This window comes from Pelophylax lessonae, assembly GCF_965119305.1.
Source record: "Pelophylax lessonae genome assembly, chromosome: 6".
NCBI lineage: Eukaryota > Metazoa > Chordata > Amphibia > Anura > Ranidae > Pelophylax > Pelophylax lessonae.
Window position 1 is genome coordinate 133,999,613 of NC_138773.1, and position 7,904 is coordinate 134,007,516.

A 7,904-nucleotide genomic window follows, 5' to 3' on the forward strand; every position below is an offset into this window, starting at 1 on the left:
AAAAAAGCGGAAGCACTCTCACGACTAGCCGAGAAAGATTGCACTGAGGTTCCCTCAGTTCCTATAATACCACTTGAACGTATTATCGGAGTCGTTCGCTCACTAAAGGAGGAGATTTTGCACAGCAAAGGGTTGGATTCACCTCCACCACAACTAACTACTGACGCAGAAGGCTTCCTCTACTACAACGATAAATTATACATACCCCCTACTATGCGAACCAAGATCTTAGAATTGTCGCATGATGTACCTATGGCAGGACATATGGGTATGACTAAAACTCTCAATCTACTCACTAGGCAATTTTGGTGGCCAGACATGAAGACAACCGTAAAAAAGTTCGTTTCATCTTGTGATATCTGTGCAAGGTCTAAAATTGACAACATGAAACCATCAGGATTACTTTGTAGTTTACCGATACCCCACGTTCCGTGGGAAGTGGGATCCTTAGACTTCATAGTGGAATTACCACCTTCCAAAGGATTCAACACCATCTTGGTATCAGTGGACCATCTGACCAAGATGGCACATTTCACCCCTAACCGAAAACTACCTTCATCCAAACAAACAGCAGAATTACTTGTGAAACATGTCTTTAAGTTACAAGGTATTCCAAAAAGGAGATCTGAAGAAGGGCTTGGCCCGAAACATGTCATTTCCCTCCAATTGTGGCATTCCCCAATAGCTCCGCCAGGTGACCCTTTGGTGGTGCAAGAGCCGGGTCGTTGGTGAGCTACCTCCACACTTCCGGCTACATCGTTGGTCCAGCCCCTGGTGCGCATGTCGGCGCTAGGCACCTGGTGACGTCATCTCCCGGCGCCGCTTCAGCAGGGACTGACGAGCAGCGGCCGCTGCCACCTCGGGCGCGCACCACCACCGGAGCTGTAGGTCGGGGTTTGAGGATACCACCCCTCCATCAACCTCTTCTCACCCCAGGCATCGCCCCATCCGGAGACTCACCCGCAGCGAAGGTTCCCGATCCGATCGAGGCTGTCAGTCAGTCCATCAACAGGTGACACACTGTCCAGACCTTACTGGTGGTAAGGCGTTGTTTTCCTGCCTCTGGGTCCTCCTTGCTTTTTGAGTTATCTCCTTTGGTACCATGTCTACATGCTCAGTATTACTTCCCTGGCACACCATTGGTTTCTCCTTGACCAGGAGCCTATTTTATTGATTTTAATAAACAAGTTTATCATCCAGATCCCAAACAGCATCCAAGTTCTTTCTTTCTTTTCATGTCATTTTGTCCGGGAGCGTCATCATACCCGATTTTTTTGTGTTGCTATTCCAAAAACACTGCTGTCTGACCGTGGTTCACAATTTATCTCAAAGTTTTGGCTAGCTCTATGTCAGATACTGCGAATAGAGCGTAACCTCACTTCTCCCTACCACCCTCAGACCAACGGACAGACAGAGAGAGTTAGCCAGTGCATTGAACAGTACCTGCGTTGCTATACTTCGTATCTACAGGACGATTGGGCAGATCTCCTCCCACTGGCGGAATTCGCATATAACAACGCTACTCATAGCACTACTAAGCAAAGTCCGTTTTACCTGAATTATGGGTTTCATCCCACACTCCTTCCTCCACGTATCTTACCATCAAGTAATCCAGTGGCATCTGATTATCTTGCCCAGATAAAAGATTCTCTGGGATTACTCAACAATACCATATCTCATGCTCATAGCCAACAAAAAAAGTACTATGACCTCCGTAGGAAACCCTCTCCCCAATATGCCATTGGGGATCTTGTTTGGCTTTCTACAAAAAATCTGAGACTAGAGATCCCTAGTAAAAAACTTGGACCTCTGTTTCTGGGACCTTTCCCAATAGAGAAGCTTATTGGTAAAGCTGCAGTACAACTCACATTGCCAGTAGACCTCAAGATACATCCTGTCTTCCATGTGTCTCTACTGAAGCCCCATGTTCCTAACCAAGGAATAAGGCCTACTATCTCACCTCCACCTCCTGTACAAGTGGAAGGTGGAGAAGAATTTGAGATAAAGGAAATTTTGGATTCCCGTTTCAATAGAAGAAGACTCCAGTATCTTGTACGATGGAAGAATTATGGGCCCCAAGATGACACCTGGCTGGATACCTCCGATATACATGCCCCTAGACTGATTCGCAATTTCCACTCGAAATATCCGGAAAAAACAGTTCTAGAGGCCTTCCGGAGCCGGCCTTAAGGGGGGGTACTGTAATGTTCCGGTACCTCTGGTACCCTTGCTTCCATATTTCTCCTCTCTTAATTGCGTCCCATCTTGTATAACAAAGGACGCATATACCTTTAAGACCGGATGACATCACTGCCGAGCGCCGCTATGAGCGGCTATTTCAATCGCCGGTTTGCTCTCACTCATCGCTCGTTCAAACCCACATGTTCATCGCACCTACGCCTGAGAAGTCGGAGCTGCTGACATACCTTCCTTGCTGAACTGAAGCCGGAAACCTCGCTGGTGATCCGTATCTCGCTACGGGATCACCCCTCTCCAATGGACACTGTTATTCCTAAACCTATCTAAGTGATAAGTACCCCGCAGGGGATTCTTGCTACCAATCTCCTACTGTCATCTACTGCAATTACCAAGACTATCTATCTATCTATTCACTATCACCTGCATAAGACTGTTAGCTCTTGGGACTACCTTGAACTATCCTTGCACTAGGTTACTCTGTCTAAGTATACTTCATCTGTGTCCTCTTACCATCTGCACTATACTTGACATCAGAACCTATCTGCTTTACCATCACCTGCAACTCTCCTAATACTACTTCTAGTGCTTACCATACAATAGCCTGTCTCTCATCTATATCCTCATATACTCTATCCCTCCATTAAACATCTATTGATATATATATAGTATATAACAGGCTGTACACGGTGATGAAGTCCTGAGAGTTGGATATGTTGTTCAACAGATTCTCTACAAGGCTACTGAGTGTAATAATTCTGCAGCTGTAAATCCATCCACAAACAAAAACGCATGAACGTTACAGTATCTCACTGTAAAATATGCGGATAGGGCAGCAATAAACTCTTTTGGTCCCCTAAATAGTTTTTTTATTGCAAGGCGCAATACAACAGTACGCAATGGGTGTATCTCACTGTAACATATGCGGACAGGGCCGCAATAAACTTTTTTGCCCCTATGTTTTTTAATCGCATGGCGCAATACAACAGTACGCAAAGGGTGTATCTCACTGTAACATATGCAGACAGGGTCGCAATTTAAATTTTTTGGTCCCCTAAATAGTTTTTTTATTGCAAGGCGCAATTCAACAGTACGCAATGGGTGTATCTCACTGTAACATATGCAGACAGCGCCGAAATTTTACATTTTTTTGTCCCCTAAATAGTTTTTTATTGCAAGGCTCAATACAACAGTACGCAATGGGTGTATCTCACTGTAACATATGCGGACAGGGCCGCAATAAACTTTTTTGCCCCTAAATGTTTATTTAATCGCACGGCGCAATACAACAGTACGCAATGGGTGTATGTCACTGTGATATATGCAGACAGGGCCGCAATCAACTTTTTTTGTCCCCTAAATAGTTTTTTTTATTGCAAGGCGCAATTCAACAGTACGCAATGGGTGTATCTCACTGTAACATGTGCAGACAGGACCGCAATCAACTTTTTTGGTCCCAAAATAGTTTTTTTTATTGCAAGTTGCAATTACACAGTACGCAATGGGTGTATCTCACTGTAACATATGCAGACAGGGCCTCAATCAACTTTTGTTGCCCCCTAAATAGTTTTTTTTATTGCAAGGCGCAATAGAACAGTATGCAATGGGTGTAACTCACTGTCACATATGCAGACAGGGCCGCAATCAACTTTTTTGTCCTATAAATATTTTTTTATTGCAAGGCGCAATTCAACAGTATGCAATGGGTGTATCTCACTGTAAAATATGCAGACAGGGCCGCAATCAACTTTTTGTTCCCTAAATAGTTTTTTTTATTGTAAGGCGCAATTCAACAGTACGCAGTGGGTGTATCTCACTGTAACATATGCGGACAGGGCCACAATAAACTCTTTTGGTCCCCTAAATAGTTTATTTTTATTGCAAGGCGCAATACAACAGTAAGCAAAGGGTGTATCTCACTATAACATATGCGGACAGGGCCACAATAAACTTTTTTGCCCCTATATGTTTTTTTAATCGCATGGCGCAATACAACAGTACGCAATGGGTGTATGTCACTGTGACATATGCAGACAGGGCCGCAATCAACTTTTTTTGTCCCCAAAATATTTTTTTTTATTGCAAGGCACAATTCAACAGTACGCAATGGGTGTATCTCACTGAAACATATGCAGACAGGGCCGCAATCAACTTTTTTGGTCCCCTAAATCGTTTTTTTTATTGCAAGGCGCAATTCAACAGTACGCAATGGGTGTATCTCACTGTAACATATGCAGAAAGGGCCGAAATTAACTTTTTTGGTCCCCTAAATAGTTTTTTTATTGCAAGGCGCAATTCAACAGTATGCAATGGGTGTATCTCACTGTAACATGTGCAGACAGGGCCGCAATCAACTTTTTTGGTCCCTAAATAGTTTTTTTATTGCAAGTTGCAATTATACAGTACGCAATGGGTGTTTCTCACTGTAACATATGCAGACAGGGCCTCAATCAACTTTTGTTGCCCCCTAAATAGTTTTTTTATTGCAAGGCGCAATAGAACAGTATGCAATGCGTGAAACTCACTGTCACATATGCAGACAGGGCCGCAATCAACTATTTTGTCCTCTAAATATTTTTTTTTATTGCAAGGCGCAATTCAACAGTACGCAATGGTTGTATGTCACTGTAAAATATGCAGACAGGGCCGCGATAAACTTTTTTGCCCCTATATGTTTTTTTAATCGCATGGCGCAATACAACAGTACGCAATGGGTGTATGTCACTGTGACATATGCAGACAGGGCCGCAATCAACTTTTTTTGTCCCCAAAATAGTTTTTTTATTGCAAGGCGCAATTCAACAGTACGCAATGGGTGTATCTCACTGTAACATATGCAGACAGGGCCGCAATCAACTTTTTTGGTCCCCTAAATAGTTTTTTTTATTGCAAGACGCAATACAACAGTACGCAATGGGTGTATCTCACTGTAACATATGCAGACAGGGCCGCAATCAACTTTTTTTGTCCCCTAAATTGTTTTTTTATTGCAAGGCGCAATTCAACAGTACACAATGGGCGTATCTCACTTTAACATATGCAGACCGGGCCGCAATCAACTTTTTTGTCCCGTAAATAGTTTTTTTATTGCAAGGCGCAATTCAATAGTACGTAATGGGTGTATCTCACTGTAACATAGGCAGACAGGGCTGCAATCAACTTTTTTGGTCCCCTAAATAGTTTTTTTATTGCAAGGCGCAATAGAAAAGTATGCAATGGGTGAATTTCACTGTAACATATGCAGACAGGGCAGCAATAAACTCTTTTGTCTCCTAAATCGTTTTTTTTTTATTGCACGGCGCAATAGAACAGTATGCAATGGGTGTATGTCACTGTAACATATGCAGACAGGGAAGCAATAAACTCTTTTGTCCCCTAAATAGTTTTTTTATTGCAAAGCATAATTCAACAGTACGCAATGGGTGTATCTCACTGTAACATATGCGGACAGGGCAGCAATAAACTATTTTGTCCCCTAAATAGTTTTTTTTATTGCACGGCGCAATGGAACAGTATGCAATGGGTGTATTTCACTGTAACATATGCAGACAGGGCAGCAATAAACTCTTTTGTCCCCTAAATTGTTTTTTTTTATTGCAAGGTGCAATTATACAGTACGCAATGGGTGTATCTCACTGTAACATATGCAGACAGGCCAGCAATCAACTTTTGTTGCCCCCTAAATAGTTTTTATATTGCAAGGCGCAATTCAACAGTATGCAATGGGTGTATCTCACTGTAACATATGCAAACAGGGCCGCAATCAACCTTTTTGGTCCCCTAAATAGTTTTTTTATTGCAAGGCGCAATACAACAGTACGCAATGGGTGTAACTCACTGTCACATATGCAGACAGGGCCGCAATAAACTCTTTTTGTCCCCTAAATAGTTTTTTTTATTGTAAGGCGCAATCCAACAGTACGCAATGGGTGTATCTCACTGTAACATATGCGGACAGGGCAGCAATAAACTCTTTTGGTCCCCTAAATAGTTTTTTTATTGCAAGGCGCAATACAACAGTACGCAATGGGTGTATCTCACTGTAACATATGCGGACAGGGCCACAATAAAAACTTTTTTGCCCCTATATGTTTTTTTTAATCGCATGGCGCAATACAACAGTACGCAATGGGTGTATGTCACTGTGACATATGCAGACAGGGCCGCAGTCAACTTTTTTGACCCCTAAATAGTTTTTTTATTGCAAGGCGCAATTCAACAGTACGCTATGGGTGTATCTCACTGTAACATATGCAGACAGGGCCGCAATCAACTTTTTTGGTCCCCTAAATAGTTTTTTTTTTATTGCAAGGCTCAATACAACAGTACGCAATGGGTGTATCTCACTGTAACATATGCAGACAGGGCCGCAATTTCAATTTTTTGGTCCCCTAAATAGTTTTTTTATTGCAAGGCGTAATTCAACAGTACGCAATGGGTGTATCTCACTGTAACATATGCAGACAGGGCCGCAATCAACTTTTTTGGTCCCTAAATATTTTTTTTATTGCAAGGCGCAATTCAACAGTATGCAATGGGTGTATCTCACTTTAACATATGCATACAGGGCCGCAATCAACTTTTTTTGTCCCCTAAATAGTTTTTTTATTTCAAGGCGCAATTCATCAGTACGCGATGGCTGTATGTCACTGTAACATATGCGGACAGGGCAGCAATAAACTCTTTTGGTCCCCTAAATAGTTTTTTTATTGCAAGGCACAATACAACAGTACGCAATGGGTGTATCTCACTGTAACATATGCGGACAGGGCCGCAATAAACTTTTTTGCCCCTAAATGTTTTTTTTTTATTGCACGGCGCAATACAATAGTACGCAATGGGTGTATGTCACTGTAACATATGCAGACAGGGCCGCAATCAAATTTTTTGTCCCCAAATAGTTTTTTTTATTGCAAGGCGCAATTCAATAGTACGTAATGGGTGTATCTCACTGTAACATATGCAGACAGAGCAGCAATAAACTCTTTTGTCCCCTAAAATGTTTTTTTATTGAAGGCGCAATAGAACAGTATGCAATGGGTGTATGTCACTTTAACAAATGTGGACAGGGAAGCAATAAACTCTTTTGTCCCCTAAATAATTTTCTTTTATTGCAAGGCGCAATTCAACGGTACGCAATGGGTGTATCTCACTGTAACATATGCAAACAGGGCCGCAATCAACCTTTTTGGTCCCCTAAATAGTTTTTTTATTGCAAGGCGCAATACAACAGTGCGCAATGGGTGTAACTCACTGTCACATATGCAGACAGGGCCGCAATCAACTTTTTTGTGCCCTAAATAGTTTTTTTTATTGTAAGGCGCAATTCAACAGTACGCAATGGGTGTATCTCACTGTAACATATGCGGACAGGGCAGCAATAAACTCTTTTGGTCCCCTAAATAGTTTTTTTATTGCAAGGCGCAATACAACAGTACGCAATGGGTGTATCTCACTGCAACATATGCGGACAGGTCAGCAATAAACTCTTTTGGTCCCCTAAATATTTTTTTTATTGCACGGCGCAATACAATAGTACGCAATGGGTGTATGTCACTGTAACATATGCAGACAGGGCAGTAATAAACTCTTTTGTCCCCTAAATAGTTTTTTTTTTATTGCAATGCGCAATGGAACAGTATGCAATGGGTGTATGTCACTAAAATATGCAGACAGGGAAGGAATAAACTCTTTTGTCCCCTAAATAA